Here is a 17162-nt window from a genome sequence, read left to right on the forward strand (position 1 = left end):
TTCAAGCCCAACGATAAAAGCTTTTAGTTCTTTCGCTTGATTGTGTGTCTGTTTGTTTGCGTCGTAGGACACGGAGTGAACGACGAGGTTCCCGACCGCGACCAAGCAACTGAGGACCAGTACTGCGACCCCGAACCCGAAGGACAGTGCTCCGATCAGGACTTTCCGCAAGGGTTTGACGATGGCAAGTTCAATTCCGCCCTTTGATGCATATTTCTGTCCTAGTTTTTATAAACACGACCCAATGGCCTGTTTTATAAAATTGCATTGTTTTGCGTGCTGGAAACCCGGTAGGATAGCCACCCTTGTTTGAAATAACCATACTTTGACTGCCTGATTTATAAAGAAAATGCGTGTGTGTGGGAAGGGATAAAATGTGGTTTTGAAAAGCGAGTTAGATGAGATGGATGGCATTTCTGTGTGAATTGCCGTTGGTGTGCTCGTACCTGTGTGGTTGAGCGTGGATGGGAGATATCCATCTTGTCACCCCTAAGGACCGAGTTGATGTGACATCTCACCTAGCTTCTCGTAGTGCGAACCACTTGACCGTTGTATGGGCAACGGCTTGGCCTAACCCCACTGGTTAGTCTGATAGCCATCAGGAGAGCTGGGAGCAACGGGTGATCAAGGGGACGGGATAAGCTCTGTGTGACTTATGCCCCGGTTAAACCTCGGTGACAGGTCGAATGACCCCTTGATAGATCCCGTGATGGCTAGTCAGGTCTAGCTACGGTGGGTAAGGGCCTCGATGGGATCTGCACCGGCACTAAGGTGTTCGTGCTGTGGTACCCCACCTGTGGGTAAAGTTGCACACCTCTGCAGAGTTAAAACCTATTCGAATAGCCGTGCTCACGGCATTGAGCATGTTACGGTGTGGTCACATAACTAGTGTTTCTCTCTGGGAGGGTTGGACTGGTGTGAGTTGTTTGAAAAGTATCCGGCATTGGTGCCGTGTGCTACAATGGACGGGGAGTCCGGTAGCGGCTTGAAACTTGGATCCGTACAGGTTGACATCGTGTGTTCTTAGACACTTGAAGACTTGTTTTGAAAAATGCTTTTAAAACGAACCCCTGCATATAATTGTGTTTCCGCAAAAGAACCGTAACTTTATCCTTGGATTATCCTGTGCATCTAATTCTGTTATAACCCCCCCCATGGGTGTGATTGGACTTGCTGAGTACGTTTGTACTCACCCCGTTCTTACTTTACAGTGGAGGATCCCGACTACGTCCCCGAGAACGACGAGTAGGATTCCGTCCTGCACCCAGTCTTGCCTGTGGGTGAGGTCACCGTTGGAGCTCCGCATGGCGCAAGACTCCGATGATCCTTTGTTCGTAGCTAGTGTAGTTGTGTGGGTTCTGGTTGTAATCCTCGCGATAGTGGCGCTTCACTGCCCATTACCGCATAGAGTTGTACGGTGATGTACCATCTGATGAAATAAAAGTGTTATCAGCCTCCTGGGACTGATAAAGTGACACTTTTAAGTCTTCCCTGATGGGGGGACGCTTCAGGTGGTATCAGAGCCGTAGGCTGGCCGTAGGACGTAATCCTAGAGCGAGACCCTTTTCAAACCCTAGAACTTATCCTGGTTTAGATATCTTTCTGCACAAACACTCACCACTGGTCTTTGCCTTGTTCCAGATGGCTGGCAATGGATGGGTTAGCGGAATCTGCCACGCAGAGCCCGGCCTCCCCAAGTTACTATTGCTCAGCCTGGAACGCGTCGGGGTCATGGAACCACCGGAGTATGCCTACCGTGAGTACATCGCCGGAGGCACCCTTCGGTGCGACATAATGGTTTTGTGGAGAAAAGCACCCGTTACCCTGATGTGGACCCTTGGTTCATCTCCACCTCTGGCTTTCGCTTCCCCGACTCCTATCGAAAGGCCGCTCGTAAAGCTTTGCGGCGACTGCGTGTGCTCTACAGGCACCACCTTCAGCGGACCCCTATGGGATTTTTCCCGCCCGCTGAGGGAAGAGGGCGCACTTGGATTGCCCGAATGAGGGGACTTGGACGTGAAGAGGAAGACCTGGAAGACACGGTCTCCCACCTGTCCATCTACCTCACTGGCTTGGATGCACTCTGCCGCGAGCAGTCGGCACAACTAAAGAAGCTAATCCAGGGGATTGAAAAGATAACCCAGGAGCTGGAGGAACAACGGACAAGAGCTGCAACCGCCGAGTATTCCTTGGCCGCCCTCCAAGCCCAGATGCAAGAATACGAGACCCGCAACGGAATAGGTGGATGGATCGAAGAAGAAGAAGAAGAACCCATGGAAACCCATTGGGACAAGGGTACTCAGACCGAAAACGAGATGGATCGGTTCCTTCCAATAAAGAAGCGCTCTATCAGGACCGAGGAAGAATCTCCATGATAGGATTAGCACCCCTAGCAAAAACCCTACCCTAATGACCACGTATCCATGAAAACTGTACCACCCTTGTTGTAATAATAAATATCATCTACTCGCTTTTGCACCTGTACCATGTTGTTTACCTTACTTCTGTTTCAGATGGCTGAGGAAGGATGGACCCAGGGCAATTGCCAAGCTGCACCTGGATTCCCCAGCCTCTTGATCAACACCCTGGAGGACCTTGGCGTTACGGAGCGCCCAAGGTACTACAGCCGAGAGTACGAACACCATGGTACCCTCCGCTGCAGGGTGATCCTGGTCATCGCCAGGAGCAACCGCTACCCCGACATCCAGCCCTGGCGGGCGACCGCCACAGGGTTCAGACACCAAGACACCTACCCCTTGGCCATCAGAAAAGCACTCCGTTACTTGTGCCGGATTTTTGAAGAACACCTCGCCCCTACACCAGCGAAGTTCTTTCCGCCGGCCATCAGAACCCCAGTCTGGGAAGCGCGCATGAGAAACCTGGAGCGACGTCGCCACGAAGAAGGCCCCCTATACCAAGTGGCCACTTACCTAGCCGCCCTGGACCAACTCTTTGACGAGCAAGCCAACCTTCTGAGGGAGCAGACTCACCGAGCCGAGCAAGCAGAGCTCGCGGTGAGGATACAGCAGATCCGAGCCGCCCATGCCGAGGCGAGAGCCGCAGCCGCGGTCAGTAGCGAAGCTGTCGCCCAAGAAAGCCTTAGACAGGCCCGAGACCGGCGTATGCAAGATTGGACCCAAAGTGGAACACCCGTCCCGGCAATAGGGGAAGACCACGTGTTACTCGGGACACCCGTCATAGGGTGGGGATCACTCTTCGGGAGCACACGAGCCCCACCCGAGAACCCTGAAAGTTCTGCTGCCACCGACGAAGGGGAGGCTGCAATGCAGCCCCTGACCGATGAGAACCCAGAAGACGGCGAGCGAGAACCTCTCACCCTGTCCGCCCCGAAAGAAGACACACCGCGCAAGTAGAGTGGTCGACGCCATCCCAGTGATGCCCATCCCAGTCTTTCTGTTTAAGACGCGCACTTTTGCAAGACCCTGGCCGAATAGCACGAGGCTTAGTCGTACCCCTAAGTTGTACCCTCCCCGCTTAATAAAATAGTTGATGCTGGATGCTTTGTGATGTCGTGTGCTGGTGTGTTGTGTGCTGCTTATTTATATAAATACCGGCAGAAGGTAGATCCTGCCTTATATATACAAATTAAACAACTTAAACACCACATAATCGTAACCCCGATTTACCCAATCGACAGGTGACCCCCCGGAACGTTGCGAGGGCCTCCCGCGGCCGGAACCCCGTAGCCGCTAGTGTCGGAGCACATCCCGTTGAACAAGATCTTCCTCAAGGGGAACAAGAAGTAAGCCAGAACCGAGGGGGAAGTCAAGAGGGAGAACAACTACCACCACCCCCACCCCTCGGAGACCTGGCGCAGATCATCCATAACCAGACCCTCATACTGGAGACTCTGGCGAACGCCCTCATGAACCGGCAACCGCGAGGGCAGAATATGAACGACAAGCTGACGGCCTTTCTAAGGACCAAGCCACCAACCTTCGCCGGATCCTGCAACCCATTGGATGCTGATGACTGGTTGCGAGTAATCCAGAGGAAGCTCGAACCATTCGAATGCCAGGACCGGGATAAAGTCCTTCTGGCGGCCCATCAGCTCACCGGAACGGCATTATCCTGGTGGGAAAACTATTGTGCTGCAGCCGAAGACGCCTCTACCATCACCTGGGGAGAATTTGTAAGGGAGTTCCGCCGCTACCACATCCCTTCGGCCACTATGAAGCGCAAGGCGGATGAATTCCGCGCACTACAACAGGGGAATATGACGGTGGAAGAATACACCCACCGGTTCATAGAGTTGGCCAGGTATGCGCCGGAAGAGGTGAACGACGACGACAAAAAGCAAGACATGTTCAAGAAGGGGCTAAGCCTAGAGCTCCGGACCTTGCTTACTCCCCAGATCTATCCGGACTTCAATACCCTAATGAACAAGGCTATCCTCACGGAAAGGGCCAAGGCCGAAGAAAGAAAGGACAACAAACGCAAGTTCTTGGAAAGTAAGGCTCGCCAGCAAGACCGTTTCCAGAAGCCGAGAAATTCCAGCTATACTGCACCAGGAACTCAGGCTCCAATGCAGTATAGAACTCAGTCCCAGGTGACAGGATCACAGGCCCCGCCTAGAAGCCAGAGTACCTCGAGGGCCCCGCAAAGCAATGCAAGTCAGGCCACCCCCGACAACAACAATGTTAGGGCTTGTTTCAACTGCCGAGAGACAGGGCACTTCATCGCCAATTGCCCCTACGCCAAGAATAAGCCGGCAACGTCGACCTTCTCCAACACAGTGAATGGGCCCCGACCCGCCCTGACCGGTGCCAACCGAGTGCCCGTCCGCAACAACGACAACAGCCAGCAGGTGAAGCAACAATCATTTGGACGAGCCCGCGTCAATCACATCGACGCGCAGGAGGCTCAAGAAGCTCAGGGCGTAGTGCTCGGTGAGTACTTAGTCAACTCAGCTCTGGCGACAGTATTATTTGATTCTGGAGCATCACACTCGTTTATATCCTCGAGCTATGTGGAGAAACACAAAATACCTACAGTACTACTAAAAACACCCCTATTAACCCGGACGCCTGGAGGCGACATCAACTGCCAATTAGGGTGTTCACGGGTTAAGATCAATTTAAGTGGGGTAGACTTCCTAGCAGATTTGGTGGTACTTAAGCCTGGGGGAATAGACGTGATCCTTGGGATGGATTGGTTAAGCCGACACAATGGTCTCATAGGCTGCTCTGATAAAGTGGTCCACCTAACCAACCACGAAGGAGTACAAGTGATCTGCCGTACCCGGGATAGTAAATATGACCCAATGGTATTTAGCATGGAAACCAAGCCCTTAGAAGGAGTCCCGGTAGTAAACGAATACCCAGATGTATTTCCTGAAGAGCTTCCTGGTATGCCGCCGGACAGGGATATAGAATTCGTCATAGACCTTATTCCCGGAACCTCTCCGATAGCCAAGAGACCCTATAGGATGGCCGCCTCTGAATTGACAGAATTAAAGAAGCAACTAGAGGAACTGCAGAGGACTGGCTTCATCAGACCAAGCTCATCGCCATGGGGAGCCCCAGTGCTGTTTGTCAAGAAGAAAGATGGGAGTATGAGGTTGTGCGTGGACTACCGAGCACTGAATGAGGTTACCATTAAGAACAAGTACCCTCTTCACAGGATTGATGACCTGTTCGATCAGCTAAAGGGAGCCAAGTACTTTTCCAAGATCGATCTAAGGTCAGGATACTTCCAGCTCAAGATTAGAGAAAGTGACATCCCTAAAACAGCCTTTGTCACCCGCTACGGGCAGTTTGAGTTCACTGTAATGTCCTTCGGACTAACCAATGCCCCTGCTTACTTTATGAACCTCATGAACAAAGTGTTTATGGACGAGCTGGATAAGTTTGTCGTGGTCTTTATCGACGACATACTTATTTACTCCAAGAGTGTTCAGGAACATGAACAACATCTGCAGGTAGTGTTGGAAAAATTAAGGATACACAAACTATATGCAAAATTCAGCAAATGCGAATTCTGGCTGGAGAGAGTAGCTTTCCTTGGTCACATTCTAACCGCGGAAGGTGTAGCAGTGGACCCAGAAAAGGTCGAGGCAGTATCCAACTGGCAACAACCGACTAATGTTAGTGAAATCAGGAGTTTTCTTGGGTTAGCTGGGTACTATCGGAGATTTATCGAGGGATTCTCCAAGATAGCCCGACCCATGACGGAACTTCTTAAGAAGGAGAAAAAGTTCGCTTGGACAGAGTCCTGTGAGAGAAGTTTTCAAGAATTAAAGCAAAGGTTGACAACCGCCCCAGTGCTGACCCTACCGGATATTCATCGGGACTTTGTCATTTATTGTGACGCATCCCGACAAGGTTTAGGATGCGTACTGATGCAAGATGGGAAAGTCGTTGCATATGCCTCCCGCCAACTCAAGACTCATGAGCAGAACTATCCGACCCACGATTTGGAACTAGCAGCCGTAGTGCATGCCCTTAAGATTTGGAGGCATTACCTGATCGGGAATAAGTGTGAGGTTTACACCGACCACAAGAGTCTGAAGTATATCTTTACCCAGCCGGATTTAAATTTGAGGCAGAGAAGATGGTTGGAGTTGGTCAAGGACTATAATTTGGAAATTCAGTATCACCCCGGAAAAGCGAATGTGGTAGCCGACGCCTTAAGCCGGAAATCCTATGGGCCCAAGGATGTCAACCTGCGCGAGGAAATGGCACGATTAAATGTGCACATTGTTCCTCGAGGTTCCAGCCATGTGTTAAGCGTCCAATCAACCCTAGAGGATAGAGTTAGAGAGGCTCAAAGCTCGGATCAGGAGTTAGTAAAGATCTGCAAGCAAACTGGAGAAAACAAAGCGCCAGGTTTCAGAGTAGACGATAAGGGGACATTATGGTACAAGGATAGGATTTGCGTACCCCAAAATGGAGATTTCCGGCAGATGATCATGGACGAAGCCCATAACTCGGCCTACTCCATCCACCCAGGATCCACTAAAATGTATATGGACATAAGACAAAAATATTGGTGGAATGGAATGAAAGCGGATATTGCGCGATTTGTGGCGCAGTGTGATACTTGCCAAAGGATCAAGGCCGAACATCAAAAGCCGGCAGGATTATTGCAACCCCTACCCATTCCAGTTTGGAAATGGGATGAGATAGGCATGGACTTTGTAGTGGGACTGCCCAGAACACAGAAAGGACACGATTCCATATGGGTAATTGTGGATCGACTCACTAAATCAGCACATTTCATACCCGTAAGGACCACTTATGGCGGAGAAAAGCTGGCAAAACTTTACGTGGAAAATATAGTGAAGTTACATGGAGTGCCCAGCAGAATCGTCTCGGATAGAGGGACCCAATTTACATCTAGGTTTTGGAAAAGCCTACATAAAGCCATGGACACTAAGTTAGATTTTAGCTCCGCATACCACCCACAGACGGATGGTCAGACCGAAAGGGTGAATCAGATCATGGAAGATATGCTGAGAGCATGTGTACTAACCTACGGGAATGATTGGGAACAGAGTCTGCCCTACGCGGAATTCTCGTACAACAATAGCTACCAAGCCAGCCTGGGCATGTCGCCGTTCGAAGCTCTCTACGGAAGAAAGTGCAAAACTCCCCTAATGTGGTCGGAAGTCGGAGAACGTGCCCTAGAAGGACCCGACTTTATAAAAGAGGCAGAAGAAAAAGTAGCGGAGATCCGCGAGAAATTGAAAGCAGCTCAGTCCCGACAAAAGAGTTACGCAGACAGAAAGAGGCGAGAGATAAGTTTCCACCCAGGAGATTTTGTTTATCTCAAAGTCTCACCCATTCGAGGAACGCGAAGGTTTCAAGTACAAGGAAAATTGGCCCCCCGATACATTGGACCGTATCAAATTCGGAAGAGAGTCGGAGCCGTAGCATACCAGCTGGAGTTGCCAAGAGAAATGTCAGATATACACCCAGTATTCCATGTATCGCAATTACGAAGGTGTTTGAGAGTACCCGAGGGAGAACACGTGCTGGCGGAAACAATAGATCTGCAGCCGGATTTGCGATACCAAGAAGTACCGGTCAAGATTCTAGACACTGTCACAAGAAGGACAAGAAACTCCGAAGTACGGATATGCAGGGTTCAATGGAGCAGACATGAAGAAGGAATTTCCCCATTTGTTTAGAAGCCAGTCGAATCTCGAGGACGAGATTCATTTAAGTGGGGTAGGTTTGTAACGCCCTGAAAATCCACCAAATTAAAACACGCGCTAGGGTGCTTCATTCAGAGACCACCCGACGACGAAACCCTAACCCTAACCAGGTCCTCCACCGCTCGGTAGCTTGCGCGACCGCTTTCCTCGATTAGCGCCGGCACGATTCGGCGCACGAATGCCGCGCACGCGTGGCCGACCAGCCGCGGTCGCCGCCGCGATTGGCGCCGACGCGTCTTTCTTTTCCCTCGCACCGCGCGCTTCCCCGCGTGGCCGACCGGCCGCGGTCACCGCCGCGACCGGCGCCGGCCCTTCTCCCTCCCTCTTTTTCTTTTCTCTCTTTTCCCCTTTCCTTTTTCCTTTTCTCCCCTTTTCTTTTCTTTCTTTTTTTTCCCTTTCCTCCCTTTCCTTTCTCCTCCCTTCCTTCCTGTTTCCCTTTTCCCCCCTGCTCCCGAGCACGGCACAGCCGTGCGCCGGCCCTGTGCGCCGCGCCCGCGCTACCCCCGGCCGTGCCGCGTGCACGCGCACGCACCCGCCCGCGCGCCCCGCGTGCCCCGCGTGCTCACGCGCCGCGCGCCGCGGCGCCCGTCGCCCGTGCCTCGCCCCTGGCCCGCGCCGCGCGTGCCGTACGCGCACACGCCCGCACCCGGCGCCGCTATGCCGCGCCGCCCGCTGAGCCGCCGCCGCTGCCGCGCCGGGCCGGGCCGTCCGCCGCTGCCGCACCCGCCCCGACGCGCCGCACGCCGCCACAGCCCCGTGCTCGCCCGCACGCCACGCCACGACGAAAGAAAGCGGCCGGGACGCCATTAATGGCGCCCGCACCGCCCGCCGGCCGCCTCAATTCCCCCACCTCGCCGCCCCTCCCCTCGGCCTATAAATAGGCCGCCCGCGTGGCTCACCACCACCACGACCACCTCCACCACCCGGCCCCTCGCATCCCCCAGCCCGGCGCCGCCCCCACGGACGCCTCTGCCCGCCGCCGCAAGCCCCCGTGGGCAGCCCCCCCCGCTGCAGCCCGAGCCAAGGTGAGGCCGGGGATGGGTTCCCCGCGCCCCCCTCCCTCTTTTCCCCCACCCCCCGGACCGCCGCCGTGCCCTGCCGGCCGGGATTGGGCCGCCGGCGCCCCCCCAATCCCTCCTCTGTTTCTGTCACGGGGGAGGAGAGGAGGAAGAAACCATTTTGCCCAAAACCCCCCTGCTGTTTTTCTGTTTTCCAAAGAAAACCCCCCCCTCTCTAAGAGTACCCTTATCCGTTCCCGTTTTACAAATGAAACCTCGCCTGTTTTGTATTTCAATTCAAACCCTCCAATGCATACATCTAGATATACTTGACAACCTTTTAGCATGCCTAGAATATTTTTAAGATTCGCAAATAGATCCCTACTCTTTTCTGATATTTATGAACAAGCCCTCGAACCCCCGTTTGAGCCCGGAAACCACCTTTAGCGCGTCATTTTATGTGCGAAACGACCTCCGATTGACCCGAAACTTTACCACACCCTTTCTAGTATAGTTTTCAGCCATGCCATTAAGATACCACCTAGAGATACCACCCCTAACTCCGTAACTAAATTATTTCCGATTCAAGCCCAACGATAAAAGCTTTTAGTTCTTTCGCTTGATTGTGTGTCTGTTTGTTTGCGTCGTAGGACACGGAGTGAACGACGAGGTTCCCGACCGCGACCAAGCAACTGAGGACCAGTACTGCGACCCCGAACCCGAAGGACAGTGCTCCGATCAGGACTTTCCGCAAGGGTTTGACGATGGCAAGTTCAATTCCGCCCTTTGATGCATATTTCTGTCCTAGTTTTTATAAACACGACCCAATGGCCTGTTTTATAAAATTGCATTGTTTTGCGTGCTGGAAACCCGGTAGGATAGCCACCCTTGTTTGAAATAACCATACTTTGACTGCCTGATTTATAAAGAAAATGCGTGTGTGTGGGAAGGGATAAAATGTGGTTTTGAAAAGCGAGTTAGATGAGATGGATGGCATTTCTGTGTGAATTGCCGTTGGTGTGCTCGTACCTGTGTGGTTGAGCGTGGATGGGAGATATCCATCTTGTCACCCCTAAGGACCGAGTTGATGTGACATCTCACCTAGCTTCTCGTAGTGCGAACCACTTGACCGTTGTATGGGCAACGGCTTGGCCTAACCCCACTGGTTAGTCTGATAGCCATCAGGAGAGCTGGGAGCAACGGGTGATCAAGGGGACGGGATAAGCTCTGTGTGACTTATGCCCCGGTTAAACCTCGGTGACAGGTCGAATGACCCCTTGATAGATCCCGTGATGGCTAGTCAGGTCTAGCTACGATGGGTAAGGGCCTCGATGGGATCTGCACCGGCACTAAGGTGTTCGTGCTGTGGTACCCCACCTGTGGGTAAAGTTGCACACCTCTGCAGAGTTAAAACCTATTCGAATAGCCGTGCTCACGGCATTGAGCATGTTACGGTGTGGTCACATAACTAGTGTTTCTCTCTGGGAGGGTTGGACTGGTGTGAGTTGTTTGAAAAGTATCCGGCATTGGTGCCGTGTGCTACAATGGACGGGGAGTCCGGTAGCGGCTTGAAACTTGGATCCGTACAGGTTGACATCGTGTGTTCTTAGACACTTGAAGACTTGTTTTGAAAAATGCTTTTAAAACGAACCCCTGCATATAATTGTGTTTCCGCAAAAGAACCGTAACTTTATCCTTGGATTATCCTGTGCATCTAATTCTGTTATAACCCCCCCCATGGGTGTGATTGGACTTGCTGAGTACGTTTGTACTCACCCCGTTCTTACTTTACAGTGGAGGATCCCGACTACGTCCCCGAGAACGACGAGTAGGATTCCGTCCTGCACCCAGTCTTGCCTGTGGGTGAGGTCACCGTTGGAGCTCCGCATGGCGCAAGACTCCGATGATCCTTTGTTCGTAGCTAGTGTAGTTGTGTGGGTTCTGGTTGTAATCCTCGCGATAGTGGCGCTTCACTGCCCATTACCGCATAGAGTTGTACGGTGATGTACCATCTGATGAAATAAAAGTGTTATCAGCCTCCTGGGACTGATAAAGTGACACTTTTAAGTCTTCCCTGATGGGGGGACGCTTCACCGGCGTTTCTTGAAGATTTCGAAGAATACTAGGCGTATGTCTCCCAGTCAACTGCCTGTGAAGTTGAAGTCCGCTGCTATCTATCGACGTTTACTTATTCGCTTAAGCTTAAGACTGCCGGTCATGTAATAAAGTACTATTATACTCTATTTCGTTAATGCATTGCTTCGGATATTCGCTTGTGACGCCTACTGTATGTGCGGAATTTGATCCTGGCGCATATATGGGATGCATTCAGTTAACTTTTCTAAACCGGGTGTGACAGAAGTGATATCAGAGCCGTGTTAACTGTAGGACGTTAGCCTAGTTAGTAATGGTCGAATTTTAAGTCTTATCTCGCTTAGTAACCAAGCTTCTGCATGCTTGCTTTTGAAAACTGCTTATTTCTTGATTAAGTCACTACCTTTTTCCCGTTGAATTCATGCTTGTCTCTCAAGTGTGTTGATGTTTTTACAAAAATACCATCTTGCTTTAAGGTCATCCATAGCATTTTTCTAAATGTCCTCTATCTTACGCTGCCCTCACTTTTATTACAGATGGCCAGAAACAAGCAGACTGCTCGTAAGAGCACCCGTGGACCACCGCATCCGATCCATCACTCACAGGAGGTGTCTGACCTAGAGGACGACTACTATTACTACAACCATCTTAATGGGGGATGGGTGGACACCGACACTAAGGAGGAGCCCATGGAGTTGCCAGAGGACCATCCTGAGGTCTCAAGTGGTAGCAATGAGGGCCCTGCAGGAGGAGATGGTGGTGATTCAGGTGCCGCAGATGGAGATGAGGATGAGAATGGTGATGATGACTCAGGTGCGCCAGGAGATGACGACGACGATCCAGATGATGATCCAGAGCCAGCCGCCGCCACAAACCCACCACCACCTGAGCCTCACTATGAGAAGCAGATACTTCACTTGGACTCTGCTGAGGGTCCATTCCCCGCGCTTCTCTGGAGGGCCATGCAGAGGATTGGCTTTCCGCGGAAGCCGCGTTATGAGGCCCACTTGTTCAGGAATGCACAGCAGGAGGAAGAGTGGTTGGTGGCAGTGGTGATCTGTGTCCCGGATGAGAGACCTGGCTGCTGGGTGGAGTACTCCAAACACATTGACGAGGTGCCCAGGAGGACCTTGGCCGCAGGGACTAGTGAAGCTGCCAAGAGAGCACTCTACTACCTCTGCCATGCTTATAAGGATGAGCTCCAGGGCACTGAGTTTCATCAGTTTCCACGGCGCAAGAGGGGAGCTACTTGTGCACAGATTCCTGCCCCACCCCCTGGGGAAGGGAGTCTGCTCATGGACACTACGCAGGAGCTGGTCGCCGCTCTCAGCACGGATCTAGACGCAGCCGGGGCAGAGATCCAGGAGGTCAAGAAAAAGCTGATGAAGACCATCAGGGAGAAGGCAATTCTAGAGGCTCGGCTGAGAGGAGATCCAGTGTTATCCCCGGAGTACGACAACGACGAGCCGAGGGAGTACTTGCCTGAGTCACCCCCTCGCAAGCGTGTTCACTATGGAGAGCCCGGCTACCGCACCAGCTATCGTTAGAGAGGATAGATTTAGGAATTAAGATAGGAGTGTATTTTCTTCTAGATAGAAGTTTCTAAGAGTCTTTTGTAATTGCTAGTTCGAACGATCTTAATAGTGTGTTAAATTAGATTAATGTGAAGGTGTGCTTGGTTTTGTGAAAATGGTGTGATTTGGATCTTTGTAATGATTGCGATAGATTGTGGAGTGATGACCACAATCATATCAAGCTATTAATACAAATAGATAGTTTAGTAAAATTTTGGGGATGTCTACTTCTTTACTATCTTTATCTTACCCTTGTTTCTACCCTTTTTCCATGATTGATTTCATGAGCCTCCTTTTTCTAACCCAATCAGATGGTGAACACCAGGTCCGGGTCAGGAGTTGATCAGCCTGCAGTGCCGTGATGGAGGACGCACAACAACACCAACCCCGATCCGCAACCAAGTCAACCACACCAGGCGCCACCCGCCGGGATGGAGCAGTTTCTCGCCGCCCAGACTCAGCTGCTTACCCAAATGGCGAGCACCATCGCCAACATGCAGGCTCAGATGAACCAAGCTCCACCACCTCCACCACCACCAGCAAGGGACAGACATAGGGAGTTCATGAGCCACAAACCTCCCTCGTTCTCTCACTCATCTGATCCTCTTGAAGCTGATGACTGGATCAAGACAGCGGAGAAAATGTTGAACATCGCTCAGTGCACTGACAGAGAGAAGGTCCTTTACGCCTCGGGCAGGTTGGAAGGGACCGCAGTAGATTGGTGGGATGCTTACACCGCAGCCCACGACACTCCCAACACCATCACCTGGCAGGAGTTCAGGAATCGGTTCCAGGAACACCACATACCGAAGGGTCTGATGAAGCTCAAGAAGAAGGAGTTCCTTGCACTAAAACAGGGGTCTATGTCTGTGAGTGAGTACCGAGACAAGTTCATCCAATTGTCTCGCTACGCTCCCGCAGATGTACCCGATGACGAAGAAAAGCAGGATCATTTCAGGGAGGGTCTGATCGGTCCTATCAAGTATCAGCTGATGGTGCATACCTTCGAGAACTTCCAGAAAATGGTGGACAATGCCATCCTAGTGGAGCGTGCTCGCCAGGAGATGGGTGAGCAGAAAAGGAAGTTTGAGCCCTCAGGGCAGATCAACAACAATACCCGCCCTCGTTACACGCCCCCGCAAGGAACACCTTTTCGCCTAGGAGGACAGAACGTCAACTTCGGGCAGAGTCAGTACCAGCGCTTCAACCAATAGGGCCAACAGCAGTAGCAAGTTCAGCATGCCGGACAGTTAGTGCAGCGTTCCAACTTTCCGCAGAATCGCCAGGGCACTCCTACGGGCACACCGATGAGAAACAATGCCCCTGCTCCCGCCGGTGGTAATACTTGCTTCAGATGTGGTGAAGCGGGACACTATGCCAACCGTTGTCCGAAGGAAAATGGCCAGAACACTCCAGGCCAGTTCAACAACAACGGACAGAGGCAGACCCCACAACAACAACCTAGAAACAACAACCAGACGCCGCAGAGCAGCAAGGGTCAGTAGAACTTCGTCCACGGGCGTGTAAATCATGTCGCCGCAAAGACAACCCAGGAGGCTCAGGACGTTGTGTTCGGTATGTTTCTTATCAACTCAGCCCCTGCATCAGTTTTATTCGATTCTGGAGCATCGTATACATTCATCTCTGCTGAGTACGTTGCCAAGTACTCTATTCCCCTATGCACCATGCCTAGTTCCATGTTAGTAAATTCACCTGGGGGAAATATGAGGGCTGTGTATCGATGTCTCGGGGTAAAAATATAGATCATGGGCAAGGAGTTCTGTGCAAACCCGATAGTCTTGCCATCAAGTGGTATTGATATTATTCTCGGAATGGGATGGTTGATGAAGTACGACGTAGTGATTCACTGTTCCAAGCGATCAGTGGTTCTCACTAGTCCAGAAGGTGAAAGATTCGAGTTCGTTGCAACACTCCCATCAGCAGCAGATTGTGCAGTAAATCAGTTGAAGGCAACTTCGATTGAGGACATCAGAGTTGTCTGCGAGTACCCGGATGTCTTTCTTGATGATTTGCCAGGTATGCCCCCTGAATGTGACATAGAATTCATCATAGATCTTCTACCTGGTACTGCACCTATTGCTAAAAGGCCATATAGAATGTCAGTCGGTGAATTAGAAGAACTTAAGAAACAGTTGAAAGAATTGTTAGATAAACAGTACATTCATCCTAGTTCTTCACCTTGGGGAGCACCAGTGATATTCGTGGACAAGAAAGACGGTACACAGCGAATGTGTGTTGACTACACAGCCTTGAATGAGGTGACTATCAAGAACAAGTATCCATTGCCTCGCATAGAAGACTTGTTTGATCAGTTGAAGGGAGCTAAGGTATTCTCCAAGATTGATTTGAGGTCAGGGTATCACCAGCTGAGGATACGACCTTCAGATATTGCCAAGACAGCTTTCACTACCAGATATGGGCTATATGAGTACACAGTCATGTCATTTGGGTTGACTAATGCTCCAGCTTACTTCATGTATCTAATGAATAAGGTGTTCATGGAGTATCTTGATAAGTTTGTGGTGGTGTTCATCGATGATATTCTGGTGTACTCCAGGAATGAGGAGGAACATGAGGGGTATTTGAGACTTGTTTTGCAAAAACTCAGGAATAACCAGTTGTATGCGAAGCTCAGCAAATGTGAATTCTGGTTGGAGGAGGTCTCGTTCCTTGGTCATGTTATCACCAGGGGAGGTATTGCAGTAGACCCAGGGAAGGTCAGAGATGTGCTGAATTGGAAGCCGCCTACGACAGTGTCGGAAATCCGGAGTTTCTTGGGACTCGCGGGATATTATCGGAGGTTTATAGAAGGCTTCTCTAAGATAGTGAAACCTCTTACTTCGCTACTAGAGAAAGACAAGAAGTTTGAATGGTCAGAGGCATGCCAAAACAGTTTTGATGAATTGAGAAAAAGGCTGACGACCGCACCGGTGTTGGCTATGCCCGATATTCACAAGAGTTTTGACATCTATTGTGATGCCTCTAAGCAGGGTCTTGGCTGTGTGTTGATGCAAGAAGGACATGTGATTGCATATGCGTCCCGTCAGTTGAGAAAACATGAGCAGAACTATCCTACACACGACTTGGAGCTAGCAGCAGTGGTATATGTCAGACCCGGGGCCACGGGACTGTGTACATAACGTAGTTTAAAGAGGTTTAAGAGATTAAGTCCGTCTTATTTCTTATTCATCTTGTTTATCTCCTATTTATCCCGTTTAAGTAGGAGATAGAGCTAACCGATACAGGAGGAATCTACTCGAGATATAATCCTTAGCTGGTGTTGGTTAGTATCTTTGTAACCCTGGCCTCTCGGATATATAAGGGAGGATAGGGACCCCTCTCAAAACAGAAGATCTCTAGATCATTCACACAAAAGGCAATAGAAACCACTACACAGGACGTAGGGTATTACGCGTCTTGCGGCCCGAACCTGTCTAAGCTTTGTGTTCCTTGCACCTTCGAGTTCCTGATCTCGGCGTCTCCTCACCCAAAACTTACCACCTTGGGTATATCCCTCAGTGGGCAGCCAGTTAAACACCGACAGCTGGCGCGCCAGGTAGGGGAGCGCGTCGAAGATCCACCGGCGAGCTCGATGGCATCTTTCAAATTCTCCAAGTCAGTTCCCTCTCGGGGTACGACATTCGTTTTTGGCTCATGGGTCTGCATCGCAGATGGTGTAGACGATTTCCGGCGATTCCTCGTCGACATGAAGCCAAAGACCTCCGCTGCGGATCCCCGCAGCGACCTCGACAAGTTCATCGATGATCTCGACGACTTGTCGACCCATGCTTCTGCAACAAAGATCGAGGTGGAGTCTGCTCCAGGCTCGACTTCATCAAGTAGTGCGGCAACTTCCCTTGGGTTGGACTCATTTCAATCTAAGGACTCGCATAACCGATCTCGACTTGGTTCACGCAACTTGGCCACTGATCTTCAGGGGGCCAACTTGTCCGAGTTCTTCTCTGCATTAGAAGAAGACCTGGACTCTCTACTCTAGGTTGGAAGGCCTGAAGCCACTGCGTGTCGGGGGGCTTCGGGTTGTTTTGGCGCCAGTGATCTGATGATCACCTCCGTACTGGAGGGACGCTTCATACATTGGAAGGGCATGGAGCTCTCCGATCTACTCGAGGCTGAGGGTCGGCTTGTGGCCCACCTCGAACCTTTGCCTTTTCAAGAGGGAAGGCCGCTAGTCACTATGGCGGAGGGGTCGACTGAGCTAGTCGATGCGAGCTCTGATGAGCTCGTCTCCCGTCAGGTGCTAATGGCTGAAGAAGGCGAGGACGATGGTGGTTTCCC

The 17162-nt window shown here is 51.3% G+C and overlaps 1 pseudogene; it reads right to left on the reverse strand.

Annotated features, from left to right (window-relative positions):
- The window catches only part of LOC112890468, a 35647-nt pseudogene that overhangs the window by 5165 nt on the left and 13320 nt on the right, over nt 1-17162 (reverse strand).

Source organism: Panicum hallii, chromosome 4, assembly GCF_002211085.1.
Source record: "Panicum hallii strain FIL2 chromosome 4, PHallii_v3.1, whole genome shotgun sequence".
Classification (NCBI taxonomy): Eukaryota; Viridiplantae; Streptophyta; class Magnoliopsida; order Poales; family Poaceae; genus Panicum; species Panicum hallii.